Below are 18527 nucleotides of genomic sequence, written 5' to 3'. Positions count from 1 at the left end.
TCCACTCTTGAATCCCTCAGCTCCTGGGGTTCCAGCTGTCCCTAGGCTTGCAGGCCTCTCCCTCCAGGCTCAGCCTCTCTGGGCAACCTGTATAATCCCATCTCAAGGTCCTTAAGTGTGTCTCCAGGCCCTTGCCGCAGTCAAGGTCACAGTCACTGGTTCCAGGGTGACTTGTGGGTGTACCTTTGAAGGCTGCCTGTATTCAGCCCCCACAGTTCCCCATCACTGTGTGGGGCCATCTGTGCCACACTCACCAGGTGAGGAGCGACCCCCCCCCATGGGCACAAAGGTATCAACCCTTCAAGCTCACCTCTCCTCTCCAAGGAGCCCAGAGAATGGCTTCAGTCCTTGACTGATGTTCTGTGCCCTGCAGCTCTCTCCAGCGGCAAATGGGGTACAGGTCTCCATCCCGTGTGCTCTCTTCTCCCTTTCATAGGTTCCCCTTTTCTCACCGCAAACAAGATACCGCCTTGAGGGCTATTATACACTCAGTCAGTTGCTGCTTTCGCCAAATCACATCCACTGTTTCTCTCTTGCAATTGGAGCCGAGGTAGTGGTTACCCTGTCTACCTGCCCTGAACCCCCTTTACTCACAAAGGCAGGCTATCTTCCACAGATAGGATCTCACCCCTTCTGCATGTCTTCCCAAAGACAGCAGTCCATCTCCTTGCTGTGGCCCAAGTCTTGGCCTATGTTTGCAGAGAAGACACCTGAGCTTCACCCATAATTAAGAAGTCTTCCCAGCCCCTCTGTTAATGAAGCCCCATGTCAGGACACCCAAACTTCACCGAGAGTGCTCCCCATAGAGTAGCTCAGTCCACCTTCCTCACAGATGGGGTCACTCACCCTCACCTATTCTCTGAAGGCACAGGCCAAAGAAGGTGGCAGACTTGAACTTGAGGTGACCAGTGAGCTTCAGGCAACGGATCCTAGGTAGATGCAGAGGGCTTAGGGGGTGGAGGCAGAGCCATGCCTTGTGCACCCTGCCAGTTCTGGGGCTCCAGGTCCCTTCAGTCACACAATTCTAACCTGATAATTTCTCTTTGGAAATGATGAGGTCTTAGGATCTCCTAGGCCCAAAGCAGCTGGGCTTCTTTTCACACAGGAAGAAGTCTCCCCTTGCTTGGTAGCAGGGTGTGCCCCTTAGCAGGGTTGCTGTCAGAACTGGGGGAGCTGGGAGCTACATCGCTGCCCTCTGCTTGGACAGCAGTCCGGAGGCTGTGTGTGACCTGCTAGCCAAGGCCTGGCTTTTCCAAGGCAGGTCACAATTCACAGGGAGCACTTGCACTTTTTCCATGGAGACATACAGACTTGGGACCCTAGAGGCACCCCAGGCCCAATCTCTGGACCTTAAATAATATAGTGTCTGGCCCATCTCTGTACTGGGTGTGATGCCACAGTGAGCAGGTAGACCTCCCAGGACAACAGGCAAGTACTCCTCAGCCCGGCCCATGCTCCTGAAGACAGGCTCCGTGCAGATCGTACTGGGGTCTCCAGTGAGTTTTTTTATGAGGAAAGATTTGACCTGGCATGTCCAGGGATGACTCCACCCAAATGTGTTTCCAAAGCAGGCAAGGAGATTCCAATGAACTTTCTGTGTTGTGGGGCTGGATGCAGGCCTGCCATACATGCTAGTATTTTCTGTCCCTGTGGAATTTGTTGAGCCATTAGCTTTCATGTTCAAAGCTAAAGCCACACTTCTTGTACATTCTACAGTTTTTGGCTAAACCGTGACTTCTCAAAGTATTGGGGAAGGGACAGTCTACCAGCAGACTGTACTAGAGGCCTCCATCTATAGATCCACATTCCACTGTCTTTGCCATAGTAACCTGGCCAGAGCCCAGCAGTCTCCAGAACATCCTTTTGAGGATGAGCTTTGTGAGTTAAAGGTGGAAGGCCCAGCAAATCCTCCATCCATGCAGCAGGACTTCTCAGATAAGCCTACGATGCCTTCTGAAATGTCTTCCTCCTGGAGGACAATGACCTCCACAAACCCAAGAACTCAAAGCCACGCCTTGCTATGCAGCCTGTTTCCTATGTAGCAAATCACTCTCCTAACAATCTTTTTGTCAACTGGCCCTCACTTGTATGGGTCGTAAAGAGATGAGAAGAGTGGAATCCAGGTAGCTTCATAGAGTTCTTGTCCTTTCATGGTTTCAGCCAATATGCAAGAAAGGAAGAGAGTTTTGTGGGTTCTGGAACCAGAATATGATTTGCTTCCACACCGGAACTGGATTGACTAGATTAACTGTATTTCCTGAACTTGCATCCATTTCCTAAATTCTCTGTTTCAGAAGAGTCCATGAAGGCTTCTTAATTGCCTAAGAGCTCCCTGGGATGTTTCACTGCCACTGGTGGGATTAATGAATTCTGCTCCAAGACCTGAAGAAAATACCAAAGAGATATGGAGAGCAGTAAGGTCAAATGTTCAGGGAGATAAGGGAACAAAGTCTTTGAGGCAGGAACAGAGCATGAGAGGAGGAGGCATGGATTTTGAAGAGTAACAAGTGGAAATCCTGAAACTTGAAGCACAGGGTATCCACTGACCAACTATGCATAGGAAAGACTAATGGTGTCCCAGTGTCTACACTGGCTGTGTGCGCAGGTGCTCTTTTGTGAATGGCAAATGTTCCTCAAGGGAGCCTTTCTTTGGAAGTAAGAGCATCTCAGAATTTTAGTCACACAATGGGTTCAGGCAAGCTGATTGTCTCATATATGGACATCAAGGACATGTTTTAGGAGGTGAGCATTTATTGAGAAAGTGGGAATAGAAGAGAGTAAAATATACACTTTTGAGATGTGCAAACCTGGGAGGGGGAGGAGGGGGGAGATCGGAGAGGGGAGAAGAGGGGGGAGGGAAAAAGAGAGGCAGAGGGAGAGGGTCCCTCCCCTTCTAACCTTTATAGGGGGTTCCACGGATGCAGGGACCCTGAAGAATGGGTTTACTTAGCCATTGTCTCTAGGTGCTCATATCTGCATTCATCTGCATTTGATGGCTTTAGCAGTCGGGCAGAAAGGAGTCTGAACCATCTTTCTGGCTACCTGCAGGGTGTAGGGGGAGGGGTTGCTAATATCCTTCATCCAGTGGATCTTTCCCTAAGCAGACCCCTAACAGACATATACTACAGTATGGCTAGTGAAAGTTAGGGCCAGCTAGTCATTCTCAGAAAAGACCACGTACTGTTCCATTTATTTATTATTTATCTATTCATTACCTTCCCAAAGAGGCATCTCTGAACACATCTAAGGATGTACTGATCTCATCAAGATCATGGGTTTAGGACAAGTCAATAACAAAGCTGACCCAGAGATAAGCCAACTCCTCTACTGAATAATGGAAAAGAAACCTCATAAACAATTTAGGAAGACATAAAAAGTCTTGAGGATATTTATTTGTAACCCCATCATTAAGAGAGAATTATCTGTGGGGGAGGAAGCATCTCTCAGAGACTTAAGAGGATAAAATGGACTTGGAGTCACACCCAAACAAGAAGGAACTGGTGGTAACATGCTCTGCCAATCCAGACTCCTTTGAACTGGTAGCAGCTTTGGGAACTTGCAAGTTTAAGGGCATCAAAAGGTACATGACTAGGGAAATACTTCACTCAGTGCATTGCTCTGCCATGTGTGTGACATAGGTTGGAGGCCAGCCCCCGCCTCACTGAAGGAAGCTACAGTGCTTTGGTCTCTTTCATTCTCTTTTTCTGCTTCTATCTCTATCTAAAACACATGCATAACACAAAAATCAGCCTACAGAAACACAAGAACAAATGAGAAAACTCAGATTAGAGGAGACTAATGAACTAGGACAAAAAAATACAGTGAAGGATCCCAGACTGAATCCAGGATCAAAAAAAAAAAATCCTCAGGAGAAACACCAGTGGAATCCAAACAGCCAAACCGGTGGACTACTTGTGTGTTGAGATTAATTTTCTCATTTTGACAAATAGTTCTGGGTATAAAAGGATGTTAACACTGATGGGAACTAGGTGTAGGGTCTACTTAATATATAATTTTGACAATTTTCCTACAATTATAAAATTATTCCAAAATTTTAAAATATCCAAGAAGATACATAGTGTTTATACAGGAAGATTTTGACATCGGAAAAGTAGTGCTCATGTTAAAAAGGAGGGAAAAAGATAAGAATCAAATAAAAAATTAAAAAATAAAAGTCAAGGGAGACAAGAAGACAGGCTAACCAATAGAGCACACACTTTACTGTTTGTGAGGATCGGGGTTCAAGCCCCAGCCACCACATGGGAGCACCAAGCACAGGGAAAGCTTCACATATGGTAGAACAGTACTGCGGTATCTTTCATCTTTCTGTCTCGCTCCTCCTCTGTCTCTAACCCTCTATGGGAGCAGTAGGGTCCACTGGGAGCAGTGTCACTACACAGGTACAAAGCCCCAGCAAAGAACTAGTGGTAAATAAATAAGTTTTTAAAATGAAAAGGATCAGAGAAAGAAGCACTGAAAAGGGTGTAGAGAATCGTTTGGATAGGAAACTACTCTGACACTAAAATAGTAGATACATGTAATCATACATTTCTATAGTTTGTATAAACACATGGAGTGCATATGGTTAAATATGACACATTATACTTTAGATTGGGAAGTAGCCTTAACCATTTTTTTAAATTATTTTAATGGGAGGGGGAGAGAAAGGCCTAAAACATCACAAACTCAGTACTCCATGCCTTATCCAGTATGCTGCCTACCCAGCTGTATAACTTCAACTATAACAACTAACTGTAAAATCTCCAGTATTGGGATATTGAGAGGTAGGGGTATATAGGAAATTGGTATATAGGAAATCTGTTTTGGGCCCTAAATTTTTGTATATATGAAACTTCTGTGTAAAAAGAAAAAAAAAAGACCTATTTAAATTGGAAAGAACAGCTCTTTTCCTACTTCTCCTTTTGATAGACAGTGTGATAAGTCTTTTCAGTGGCACCTGGATGCAAGAGAAATGGGCTTCCACCAATCCCCATTTCTTCAAAAATAAAATAGGGGCAATGACATCTTCTCTCACTCCCTCACAGCACTGAACCAATCTCAGACTGGTCCCAATTCCCAATAAATCAATCAAGGGAAGTATGGATGGAGGCAGGCCCTACCTCAGTCCTGTCCAGTGGAAATATGCTATATGAATCACATGCCAATTGTCCTCATTGCCTTATTTGCTAAGAAGCAACTTGAGAAATCAGTTTAATAAACTACTTTATTACCAACTACTGTGACTGTAAACCATTAACCCCCATAATAAAGGAGAAAAAATAAAGAGCAGTTTGAGTTACAGAAAAATTAGAGAGAATTCTCACACACTCTGGGCTCCTACACTAGTGAGGCCTCCTCCCTGAGGGGCACCTCCACTTGTCAGAACACCTACCACCACCAACTACAGCCCACAGTTTTTTATTTACCTGTTTGGTTTTACCAAAGCACGGCTCAGTTTTGGCTTGTGATGGTGCAGGGAACTGAACCTGGGACGTTGGAGCCTCATGCATGAATGTCTTTTTTTTTTTTTTGCATAACCATTATGCTATGCCCCCCCACCCTCAGTCCATAGTTTGTAGAAGAGTTCACCCACCATTCATTCTGGGTACTTGTTCACTCTGGATATTATTTGGGTTTGGACAAGTCTCTGACAGTAAGTATTCCCTAATAAAGTGTCCTACAGTGTGTTTTTAACACCCTGAAAATCTGTGCTCTGTGCAGCACCCCTTTTTAGCACTCCCTTTTTTTGTCTCTACTCGAAAACAAGAAAAAGTAAGTGGTGGAATTGTGATATACTGCCTCACCCAACAGATCCCAAACACCATCATTCTAACATGGCATTTCAAGAACTCAAAAGTCATATGTAGGGGCCAGGCTGTGTGGCACACCTGGTTACACACACTTATGACCACGTGCAAGAACCTAGGTTCAAACCCCCACTCCCTATCTGCAGGAGGGATGCTTTGCAAGTGGTGAAGCAGGTCTGCAGGTGCCTATCTTTCCCTATCTGTTTCCCCCTCCCCTCTCAATTTCTCTCCATCCTGTTAAATAGAAATAAAAAGTAAAGAAGGAGAGGGAGGGAGACACACACACACACAGAGAGAGAGAGAGAGAAAGAGAAAGAAAACACCTAAGACAGCAGGTGTCTGCCCTTCAGTGCCGGCAGCTGGCTGTTGGATTACACAAAGGTGGGGAGACACAACCCCTGTAGGGACCCATGGGCTTGAATCCCTGCACCCACTTACATCAGTTAAGCTGCGTGCCATCCTCATGGGGTGACTGGGTAGATTCCAATATGTATCAGAGTAAATGGCCAAGTGCTGAGAAGTGTCAGCAAATAAGTAGATAAGTAGAGCCTCAAGTAATCAACAGGTCATATCACGTACTCCACCCCACCGCACCCCACTTCAGCCAGGGACTCTCTCTAGCCTCCAGAAGGCTGCATCCAAAGACCCACAGGAGGGCTTCTGACAGTTAAGTCTGGTATTTCTGTTAGTGATGCAGGGCTCTTTTCAGTTACCTGACTCCTTCTGGAACATTCCGAGGCCCATTTTCTTGGCTGTAGCTTCAAGAAGCACAAAGAGGCACAGAATCAAGTATGTGTCCTTGGGCCTCAGCATCCTCACAGTCTGTGAGAAGGAAAAAAAAAAACTTTTCAAAGTGTTTGTATAAGGTGGGAAACATAGTTACATAGTTCACCAGGTTGGCTATAAGCCCAGCACCACGTGGGAGGGTCTAGGGCACCAAAGGAGGCTCCAAGGCTGTGCTGTCTCTCCCTACTCTGTCTCTGAATGAAGAATGAAGCTCAGAGAGAAACGCTGTGCACGCATGCACACACACACACACACACACACACACACACACACACACACACACACTTTTGTCTGAGAATTATAAGAGAGAGATATATACAGTGGACTAAACTCAAGATATAGGGTTACTTCTTGTTTTAAAAATGTCTGATCCATAACCTGCCAATGTCCATGTCCAGTGGAGAAGCAATTATAGAAGCCAGACCTCTCACCTTCTTCACTCCATAAAAATTTTGGATTCATACTCCCAGTGGGGGAGAAATGGGAGAGGCAAGATGACCTCAGGGCTCTGGATTCCAACTCCATCAGGAACCAGAGAGAGAAGAGGGAAAGGGGAGGGACATTTGGGTGTAGTAATAGGTGTATGTGTGACTTGGAAAAGAAGATGGGACCATAGAAAAAAATGGGCAAATATATACAGATAGTTATAGAAATAATCGTTAACCCATATCTACAATCTTAGGAGGACTGCTATATCTTACAATGGAGGAAATGGGGATACTGAACTCCTGTGGTAGGAAGAGTGAGGAATTATACCTCCATTGTCTTATAAATTTGTAAACAAATATTAACTAATAAATTTAAAGCAGCAGCAGAGGTGGAGGGTGAGGGGGGGAGGAGGGAGAAGAGAAGGAGGACAACGATGAGGAAGAGGAGGAGAAAAAGAAGGAGGAGAAGAAGGAGAAGGAGGAGAAGGAGAAGGAGGAGGAGGAGGAGGAGAAGGAGAAGGAGAAGAAGAAGAAGAAGAAGAAGAAGAAGAAGAAGAAGAAGAAGAAGAAGAAGTGTCTCATCAAAAAATACCCTCATAAGAATATTTTTTCAGTTAAGTAAAAAAAATTGTTTTCTTCAGATTTGTTATTTCATTATAGATTTTTCCTTCATGTTTTGTCTTTTCTTAATAGTACAATTTTCTCTACTAATAATAATTCCATAAAGTTAATGCTCTTCCATTCTAGTTAGTGTATAGTTACAAAAGTCCCTGTGAAACACAAGATTCGAACACAAGAGCTATTTGCTCACTCCATATTCCAGATAGCTATGAAACTATTTGAGATTTTAAATTAATAGTTGAATTTAAAAATAACTAATTTTCATGGTTTTCTAATTTTTTTTGTTCTCACCCCTCCTTCCAATGATGCCACTTTGTACCATGGTTGGGATGATAAACAGAGAAAATACCAGTTATTTATGCTTGATAGTCTATAGCTGTTAGAGTCACAATGCATTTCTTGTCAATTTGTGGTTTCTAATCTTTTCTTTATTGCTACCAGGGTTATCACCGGGGGATTGGTGTCTGAATGAAAAATCTATAGATCTCAGAGCCATTTTTTAATATGATAGAGAAAAATTGAGAGGGGAGATGAGGGAGAGAGAAAGGAGAGAGAGAGAGAGAGAGATGTTGCATTGCTTCACTAGTCATAAAGTTTCCTCCTTGCAGGTGGGGACTGAGGTCTTGAACCTGGGCTCTTTCCTGTGGTAATGTGTGTACTCTACTGGGCGAGTCACCACTCGGACTCGCCAATGATTTTTTTTTGCTGATGTTTACAGAAAAAAAAGGAGTTAGAAGTATACTATAGAGTTAGAATATGAGTTGAGAATTTCAACAGGAAAGAACACAGAAGAAACTAAAACTCGTAATAAAAAGGTAATTGTTATTCTGGTAGGTATATGACTGTAGTTGATATCCTTATTATTTTTCTTCACATAATCATGACTGGCCTTACAAGATTGCAAGAAATGCTTCTCACCTTAATTCTCTGATACCTAGTAAATACATGTCACTTTAAGAGAGTAACTTTAGGGAGGTCAGGCAGTAGCTCAGTGGGTTAAGCAGACATGGCGCAAAGTGCCAAGGACGAGTATAAGGATCCCAGTTCGAGCCCCTGGCTCCCCACCTGCAGGGGGTCACTTCACAGACAATGGAGCAGGTCTGCAAGTGTCTATCTTTCACTCTCCCTCTGTCTTCCCCTCCTTTCTCCATTTCTCTCTGTCCTATCCAACAATAACAGCAATGACAACAATAGTAACAACAACAAGGGTTAACAACAAGGGCAACAAAAAATGGGAAAAATGGCCTCCAGGAGCAGTGCATTTGTAGTGCAGACACCAAGCCCCAGCAATATCCCTGGAGGCAAAAAAAAAAAAAAAAAAAAGAGGGTAACTTTAGAATGTTGTTTCAAGCTTAATATTTCATTAAGGGTTCTTTCCCTTCTTTATGGGGTTCCCAGGATCTCACACATGAGATATGACCAAGGAGCTAGGTGCCAACACTATGAGTCCACCACTTCCAGTGGCCTTTTTTTATTTTTGTCCACTTTTTTTCTATTTTATTTCATAGAACAGAAAGAAATTGAGAAGGAAGAGGAAGTATAGAGGGGAAAAGAACAATAGACACTTACAGACCCTGATTCACTGCTTGTGAAGTGTCCCTTCTGCAGGTGGGGATCGGGGACTCAAACCCAGGTCCTCGCACATGGTAATGTATGCACTTAACCGGGTGCACCACTGCCTGGCCATTTTTTTTCCTTGCTTATTTTTTCTTTATTGGGGGATTAATGGTTTACAGTCATCAGTAAATACAGCAGTTTGTACGTGTGTAACATTTCTTATTTTTCCACATAACAATTCAATCCCCTCTAGATCCTCCTCTGCCATCATATTCTAGGATCTGAACCCTCCCCTCACATGCCAAAAGTCTTTTACTTTGGTTCAATACACCAAACCTAGTCCAAGTTCTGCTCTGTGTTTTCTTATTTTTCAGTTTCTCTTTTTTTATATTACTAGTGGTTTGATACTGATAGACAAGATTGTGGGATAAGAGGGGCACAATTCACACAACTCCCACCACCACTTTTTAAAATAAATAGGAAATTCTTTTTTAGGGTTTGATATGTTGCTAAATAATGAAATCATTTTATCTACTCCATGCCCCAAGTTTCAGATACTCAGTGCATCTATTCTAGATTTCTTCACAAAGAAGAGGGGAGGCGGCAAGGGGTGAAGATAACCTCACTTAGGCACAGTTATTGAAGAAACAAGAATAATCCATGTGCTTTCTGGGATGCCAAACTAAATGAGGGAAGATGTCAATGTGACCATTCTCATTGACGATTCTCAATGTGACGATTCTCATTCAAAAAACAGAAAAGGAATTGGCCTGTGAATGGAAAGTCAATTTTTTTTTGGGGGGGGGGCATCAATTTTAAGCTTCTAAAAAGAAACTTTTTAAATTTATTTTCTTTATTTATTGATTGGATAGAGTCTGTCAGATATTGAGAGGGAAGGGAGGGATAGAGAGGGTGAGAGACAGAGAGCCACCTGCAGCACTGCTTCACCACTTGTGAAGCTTTCCCCCTGCAGATGGGGACTGGGGGCTCAAACCCAGGTCCTTGCACATTGTAACATGTGCACTCAACCAGGGGCACCACCACCTGTCCCCCTAAAAAGAAGCTTCTAACCAACTAGAAGAGTAAGCTGTGCAAAGAAATTTTGTAGCTACGCAGACTGTTTTGTCAAATCCACTGGCATTATGATTCAGAAGGTGAGCGTGTCAGAGCAGCACATTTCATACATCCTTTTGAGAGATCTTCAAACTATTAACAGTAGGCTTCTCCCCACTAGCAAAGAGCTTCAGTATTTGTTTACTTAACCCCATGAAGTTAAACTTTACCTGGGCTTAGAACAGATTCTTCAGTTTTGGTACCTGTGAAGTTTTGCACACATCCTGCCCTGGTCTCGTTGCTCCACTCCATGCTAAGAATCAGGTGAGCTACAGGACGACCCACCAAAGACGTTACCCAGCATGAAGAGAAAAGTGCAGCTAAGGACCAGGGCAGAGAAGCCTGGTGTCAGGGCCCATCACTGAGGTCACAGCTGGTGCACCTGCAGACTAGCCTCACCCTCTGTGCCCTGAAGGAACTTGGTTGAGCCTGTGCATCAAGTTGTAAGGGGGAGGGCGGGGTTCTCTGCAGGGCTGGGTTCCTGGTTTGGGTTTCCATGATTATCATGACAACCAGGGAGTACAGAATATGCCTCAGTTTGGCCCAAGTCAAGAGAAGAGTCTGCCCTGCTTGTTCTGCCCCCAAGTGAAAAGTGTCTGGCTCTGTTCTGGCAGGTTCCCAATGTGTCTGCCCTCTTCTGGTCAGCCTGGTGGTGTGCACCATTTGGATCACCCACTGCATGGATCACCCACTGCATGAGAGTTAGAATGGGGCAGGGGAGAAATGCAGCTGTAACAAACAGGACTTGCATGTTGGAGGTCATGGGTTTGATCCTCAGCATTGCCAATGGCCAGAGCTGAGCAGTCTGCTGTGCAGCAAGAAACCAACTTGGGAAATGTATCTGTGGGGTTCTTCCTGGCTGCCAGCCCAGTTCAAAAAGGCTACAGGAAAGCATTCCCGGACACAGGCCTGAATTACAAGGCAGAGACTGGGTCCTCCTGAGAGCTGGGACAACAGTTCCATGGTCACAGCTTTGTCCTGCCCCAGTCTGGGCAGCTATGAAGCCTTAGTCTTACCACTTGAGACATGGCCACCCGGAGTCCCTCCACCCTTGGTGCTCAAGCAGTTTAATGAGCTCAGTCACACAAGGTGCTTATCACCTCTAGCCTGGCAGGATAGCAGTGTGTCAGCTAAGTGACACTGTCATCTTGGATGTCACCACCAAATGTTGCCGCAGGGGAGTGAGGGGATGAAGAAAAAAGTTCAATGTGGAAGGTTTCCAAGGCTCAAGGGAGGCAGATCTTGCACCTCACAAAAGTGTGGCAATCCTGTCACTATCCTGGATCCCTGCGGACAATGCATCCCAAGCACATGCTGTGATGTGTGATTTCATTTCAGATACACTCAATTTGGAGACGTGGAAACTGAGGCTCAAGGAATCCAACAGGAACCAAGATCCTGGCCAGTCTGTGATACACAGCACAAATGCCATCCTCGTGCTGCTCCCAGCTCCCCCTCTCTTGGAATCTGGGGTGACCTCTCCTGAGGTCCCCAGCAGTCTGGCCCCAGTCCCACTGACGCTACCTGCTTGTCAGTGCTGGTTTACCTGCTTCTCCATCTTGATCGCCACATCATGGCAGGAGCAGCGGCTCAGCCTGAACATCTTGCTGGTCCAGCACCCATGAGGCTTTGATCTTGGATGTGGCTCTTGGCTCTAAGGCCTGGCTCAGCGGTGCCTCCACCTAGCATGGGGCAAACTCCATGGCATTGGGCTCAATCACATCCACCTGCAGGGCAAAGGCACAGACTGGGGCCTCAGTCTCCACAGTAGAGCAGTGGTTGTTGCTCATAATTATCGAGGGCTGCTGTATGCTAGGTTCTAAGGACATGTGGGTGAGAAGAGGGAAATTGAGGGCTGGGAGATACCTCAGCATTGGAGCAAAGGACTTGCATGACTAAGACTGCAGGTTCGATCCCCTGTATCACCATATCACTCAGCCAGAGCTGAGTGGTGCTTTTGAAAACAAGTCTTAGGCCAGCAAAATAGCTCACTTGGACAGTGTACTGCTTCATCATGTGTGCAACCTAGGTCCAAGTCTGGCCTCTACCACACTGTATTATAGTGTCTCTCTTCTTCTTTTCCTCTCTCTCTCTCTCTGTCTCTCTCTCTCTCCCTCTCCCTCCCTCTCTCTCCCCCTCTCAAAAGTCAACCAGGAGTGGTGGAGCCCCAGAGATGAATAGCAACAAAGCAAAAAGGGTCTTTAAAAAAAAAAAATGAAGATGGGTAATGACAGTGTGTGCTGGCGACTGGTGTAACATTCAGAGAGAGTTTTCAGGAATGGTCTCCCTGAGAAGGTAGCACAAGAGTTCAGACCTTAGCACCACATCTGGGGCAGTTAGAAAATGTTCTAGGCGAAGTTGAAAAACAAGATTAGAAAAGAAAACACAAGTCGAACCTGAAATGGAATTGGAGTATTACACCAAAGTAAAAGACTCTGGGGTGGGTGGGTGGGTGGGGAGAATACAGGTCCATGAAAAATGATGAATGAAATAGTGGGGGTTGTATTGTTAAATGGGAATCTGGGGAATGTTATGCATGTAAAAAAAAAAGAAGTAGAAACGCAAAGCAGAAATTGACTGAGTTTGGAGTATGGCACCAAAGTAAGAAAGCAGAAGTACACTAGAGTTTGCAGTGAGTACCTCCCTAATACTTCCTCTCCACTTTTCCAAGCTTTGGGTCCATGATTGCTCAACAATTTGTTTGGCTTTGTATGTTAACTCTCTTTTCAGTCACCAGGTTCCAGGTGTCATCAGGATGCCAGCCAGACTTCCCTGGATTGAAGACCCCACCAATATGTCCTGGAGCTCAGCTTCCCCAGAGACCCACCCTACTAGGGAAAGAGAGAGGCAGACTGGGAGTATGGACCGACCAGTCAACGCCCATGTTCAGCGGGGAAGCAATTACAGAAGCCAGACCTTCTACCTTCTGCAACCCACAATGACCCTGGGTCCATGCTCCCAGAGGGATAGAGAATGGGAAAGCTATCGGGGGAGGGGGTGGGATATGGAGATTGGGTGGTGGGAATTGTGTGGGGTTGTACCCCTCCTACCCTATGGTTTTGTTCATTAATCCTTTCTTAAATAAAAAAAAAATGTTCTAGGAAGGACAGTCAGTCTGTGCAAAGGTCCTGAGACACATGCCACCAGCTCAGCTTAGCAGAGGAATAAAGGCAACTGATGTGAATGGAGGGTGGTGAGCAGGGATGAGTGGAAAGAGATCAGGTATGAGATGTAGTGGGGTCAGAGGGTCACACAGGGTCAGAGGTCATGACAGTGACTTTAGTTTTCATTGTAGATGGTCTAAAGGCCTTTGGAGGTTTCCACAGTTCTGACCACTATGTGCAAATGGGCAGGTTATGGACTGGAAAGACAACATATTGGTTATGCAAAAGGACTTACATGCTTGAGGCACCAAAAGTGGCAGGTTCAGTCCCCAGCACCTCCATAATCCAGAGCTGAGTACTGTTCTGGTAAAGATAGATAGATAGATGGAAAGAATAGAATTAACAAGTGTCAACATTTAAAAAAGAAAATCAGCAGGTGACTAGTAAGCACCCAGTTGAGTGCACATGTTAACAATGACCCAGGTTCAAGCCAATTTTTTTTAGTAAGTATTTTACTTATTGGATAGAGACAGACAAAAGTTGAGATGGAAGGAGGAAAAAGAGAGGGAAAGAGAAAGACATGTGGAACACTTCACTACTCATAAAACATGTACACTGGTTATGCAAACAGACTCTCATGTCTGAGGCTCCAAAGTCCCAGGTTCAATCCCCGGCATCACCATAAACCAGAGCTGAACAGTGCTCAGGTTAAAATATATATATATATATATATGTGTGTGTGTGTGTGTGTGTGTGTGTGTGTGTGTACACTCAACTGGGTGCACCACCACCTGGCCCCAAGGGATATATATATATATCCAGAGCACTGCTCAGCTCTGGCTTATGGTGGTACAGGAGATAGAACCTGGGACTTTGAATAGCCCTTATGCTATCTACCCTCATCCAGGGTTTTCTTCTAAAGACTTATTTCCTATAAGACATACAGAAAAATAATTCAGACAGCATCACTCTGATAAGTTCTGTGCTGGGGGTATAACCCAAAGACTGAAGCATACCAGTTTTCACTCTACCAGTTGAGCTATTGCCTCAGGCAGTGGAGGGTTTTTCTCTTCTTAGAGGATTTATTTAGTTACTAAGAGGAAAAAAGGAGGGGGAGGGAGAGGACCACAGCACTGCTCAGCTCAGGCATAAAATGCTGCCAGGAACTGAGCCCACAGCTTCCAGGGACTCACGATGCAAGTTGGTGCTTGGACAGGCTGAGCTATCTCCCTAGCCCTAATGGAGAATTTTCTAAAAATAACTTATTTTTTTATTTTATTTTTTTGCCTCCAGGGTTATTGCTGGAGCCTGCACTACAAGTCCACTGCTCCTGGAGGCTATTTTTTACGCCATGTGCACTTAACCACTGTGCAAGCGCCTGACCCCCCACTTTTAATTTTTTATATGTAATTAATAGGAAGTTACAAGATTGTAATATTAAAGTATAGTTCCACACACTATCCACCACATCTCCACTTTCCCACCTCCCAAAGATAACCACTATAGTTCTCACAAAACACTGCTTATTTTTCTTTTTTAATATTTATTTTATTTATTTATTCCCTTTTGTTGCCCTTGTTGTTCGATTGTTATAGTTATTATTGTTGTTGTCATTGTTGGATAGGACAGAAAGAAATGGAGAGAGGAGGGGAAGACAGAGAGGAGGAGAGAAAGATAGACACCTGCAGACCTGCTTCACCGCCTATGAAGCGACTCCCCTGCAGGTGGGGAGCCAGGGTTCGAACCGGGATCCTTATGCCGGTCCTTGTGCTTTGCGCCACCTGCAAGGGCGGGGGGTCGCTTCACAAGCATGAAGCAGGTCTGCAGGTGTCTTATCTTTCTCCCTCTCTAGCTCCCCTTTCTTCCCTCAGTTTCTCTCTGTACTATCAAATAGTAATTAAAAAATGTCATTCTATACTCCGCTGCAATCAGAAAAGATGATGTTGTGTCTTCTGGGTCAAAATGGATGGAACCGGAGGTGATTATGCGAGACAACCACCATATGGTTTCACTCCTATATGGAATCTAGAGATTTGACACATGTGATGTGAAAAAAACAAACAAAAAGAAAAACAAGGGAGTCGGGCTGTAGCGCTCAAACCCGGCTCAAAAGCGGATCCTTAAACCGGGTCTCTGCTTCGCACTATGTGCGCTGAACCCCGCTGCACCACCGCCTGGCCCCCACAATAACACTTTCGATGAGCTCGTATCTTCTGCGCCTTCTCATCTCCCTCCCCAAAACTTCCCCCATCCCCTGCTAGACCTGAAGTTTCAGAGCCATGTCTCCCCCCCCCCTCCGCTGGGGAGGGCTAAGAGAAGCTTCCTAGAAGCTCTCTCTCTCTCTCTCTCTCTGTCTCTGTCTCTGTCTCTCTCTCTGTCTGTCTCGGGTTATCACTGGGGCTCGATACCTTTACCAAGAATCCACTGCTCCTGGAAGTCATTTTTTTTCCTTTTGTTACCCTTGCTGTCGTTGTTGGACAGGACAGAGAGAAATGGAGAGAGGAGGGGAAGACAGAGGGGGAGAGAAAGATAGACACCTGTAGACTTGCTTCACTGCTTGTGAAGCGACTTCCCTGCAGGTGGGGAGCATTGGGGGGGGGGGCTCGAACTTCGATCCTAGTGCGGGTCCTTGGGCTTCACGCCACCTGCGCTTAACCCGCTGCGATACCCCCGGCGCCCCCAAAGCCTCCTCTTTACCTCACGGAGATACAGCAGGTCCTGCAGCTCCGAGTGCTGCAGCCTCACTGCACGTGGTCACCACGTCCTTCATGCTGACCAGAGCCGCCTGGGGGCTTGCAGAAGGTCAGCTCAGGTGACCTGCCCTGGGCCTGGAGAGGGGGGAAAGGAAGGAAGGAAGGAAGGAAGGAAGGAAGGAAGGAAGGAAGGAAGGAAGGGAGGGAAGAAAAGAGACAAAGGAAGGAAGGGAAAAAAGAAAAGGAAGGAAAGAAAGAAAGGAAGGAAGGAACAGAGAAAGGAAGGAAGGAAGGAAGGAAGGAAAGATAAGAGAGGAAAGAAGGAAGAAAGAGGAAGGAAGGAAGGAAGGAAAAAAGAGATGAAGGAAGGAAAGAAAGAAAGGAAGGAAGGAAAGAAGGAAGAAAGAGGAAGAAAGGAAGGAAAAGAAAGAAAGAAAGGAAGGAAGAAAGAAAGGAAAAGAAAGGAAGAAAGAAAGAAAGAAAGAAAGAAAGATCCTCAGAGATGAGCGCACCCGCCTGCCCTCTTCCCCCTCGGACACTCACACTCTGCACACACCCAGCACCGCACCCCCCACCCCCCTGGAAAACATGGCGCCAGTCAAGGTCGGCCGCCAGGCTCCCCGGCACCAGCGTGGGCCACACCCCCCCTCTCTCCACCCTGCCTCATGGCCGGCCTTGGCCCATTATCTGAGGTCTGAACCACTGGGACCACCTGGGTGTCATCTGTGACCCCAGAACTGGGGGTGGAGGTGGGGTGTCTGGCGGCCCTGGGCTGGGGTAAGGAGCATGCTGGATGCCGCACACCTGACAAGACATGGAGCCCGCGGGCTCAGACCCCCGGACCCTAATAACCATTTTGCCATGAAACCAAAGGCAGCCCAGCAGCTTCCGGGGAAGGAGGAGGTTGGAGGAAATTCAGGGGCAGTCGGACCCAAGAGAGGCCAGGAGGTGGCCCACCCCCAGTCAAAAAGGCACTAACATTTTACCATGGAGGCTTTGGCTCTTATTGGACGCTGCTACTCCTCCTCAAGGAGCCCAAACAGAAAACTGAACAGCAGTTAAAGGACAGTTAAAAGGCGGTTACACTCCACCCCCCACCCCACCCCACCCCACCCCCCAACACCACCACCACCACCACCACAACAGGAAGGCTGCCTTCCCACCCAGCAACAAGTTCAGCCAATGGAAACTCTGCAGCTCGACCAATGAGAAGCCAGCGTCCATGGGCCGCTTACTTTTCTCCAGTGAAGTCTCACTTTCCACTTGCTGACGACTTCCGTGTCCCGCCCTCTCCTGTATAAAAATCTTCCGGTTTTACCTAATACCTTTAGATTCCAAGACGTGGCACCTTAGATGTTATCTGAGTGCTGGTTCACTAATAAAGCCAATTCAATCTTTAGGTTTACTCAATTCAGTTGTTTCTTGACAAGCACAGACAGCCTGTCATCTCCGCCTGGGGTGGGGAAAGTAGGGGGCTGGCAAATGTTGAGGGGGTGCTGTGCTGGTCACAAAGGGGGCCAAGTCCCTTTGAGAGTTGCCCTCTTGGATTATTAGGGCCCCTGTGGCATGTAAAGATCAAAGACCCAAGAAGATTTGACATGTGACAGAATTGGACACATTTTCCCTGGAATTACAAACTTTCCTCAAAATTTACATGAGAGCAGTTTTTAAATTATTTATTGGATAGAAACAGAGAAGGAAGGGGGGAGAACAGCTCTTACAAAGATACATGTGGAGGCTCAATGTGTGTGGCCGGGTTTCTTGCAGTTTGTCTTTTTTATTCAGATTACCAAAAGACAGTCGCTGTGATAGATCCGAAGAGTAAGGAAAAAAAAAAATCCTCTGCCTTAAAATTCCTGGAAAGCACTATTACTGTACAGAAAGCTCCAAACGTATGGAAGAAAGGCTGAAGGGATGCACCCAGGGCTCACAATGACCTTTGTGTGCACTGAGGGTCACCACCTTGGCTTTTCATGGGACAGTCAAGATAGAGAAAAATGGGGTCATGTTTCTATCATCTGCTAGGTCCACTAAACACCCCATAACCTGTAGACACTTTTGCCCTACAAGGCAATGAGGGCATACACATTACTGTAATAGCCATGTTGTCATCCATGGCCCTTCCTGTAATTTGCTGTCAAGCAGAGCCCTGCCTCTCTGGGAGTAAACTTGGCCACAAAGGTGAGGGTAAAGATGATGGGGACAAAATGACAAAATCCCTTGCACCTTGTAGGGAGACTTAAGTAAGCGCTGCTTGATTTTGCCCTCATAGAAATGCATAGAGGATGAACATGATGATGATCCCCAGTTTACAGATGGGGAAACTGAGTCATAGGACACTAAAACAAACCCTCCAAAGTTCCCAGAGCTGAAGCGGCAAAAGAATTTTAGGAAACAATGCCTGGTCCTCAGGCCATT

At 45.9% G+C, this 18527-nt stretch overlaps 1 long non-coding RNA gene across 1 annotated transcript; it reads right to left on the bottom strand.

The window, feature by feature from the left end:
• Positions 1-273: 273 nt before the first annotated feature.
• LOC132534021 (uncharacterized) lies at positions 274-16228 on the bottom strand. Its single transcript, XR_009545741.1, has 5 exons — positions 16114-16228; positions 13712-13779; positions 11859-12039; positions 6521-6629; positions 274-2382 (listed from the first exon to the last, which is right to left on the bottom strand). It is a non-coding gene; the product is annotated as an uncharacterized LOC132534021 (long non-coding RNA).
• Between the last annotated feature and the right edge of the window lie 2299 nt (positions 16229-18527).

Source organism: Erinaceus europaeus, chromosome 2 (genome assembly GCF_950295315.1).
Source record: "Erinaceus europaeus chromosome 2, mEriEur2.1, whole genome shotgun sequence".
Lineage (NCBI taxonomy): Eukaryota > Metazoa > Chordata > Mammalia > Eulipotyphla > Erinaceidae > Erinaceus > Erinaceus europaeus.
Note: the sequence above shows the minus strand (reverse complement) of the source record. Positions and strands in the feature narration are given on the sequence as shown.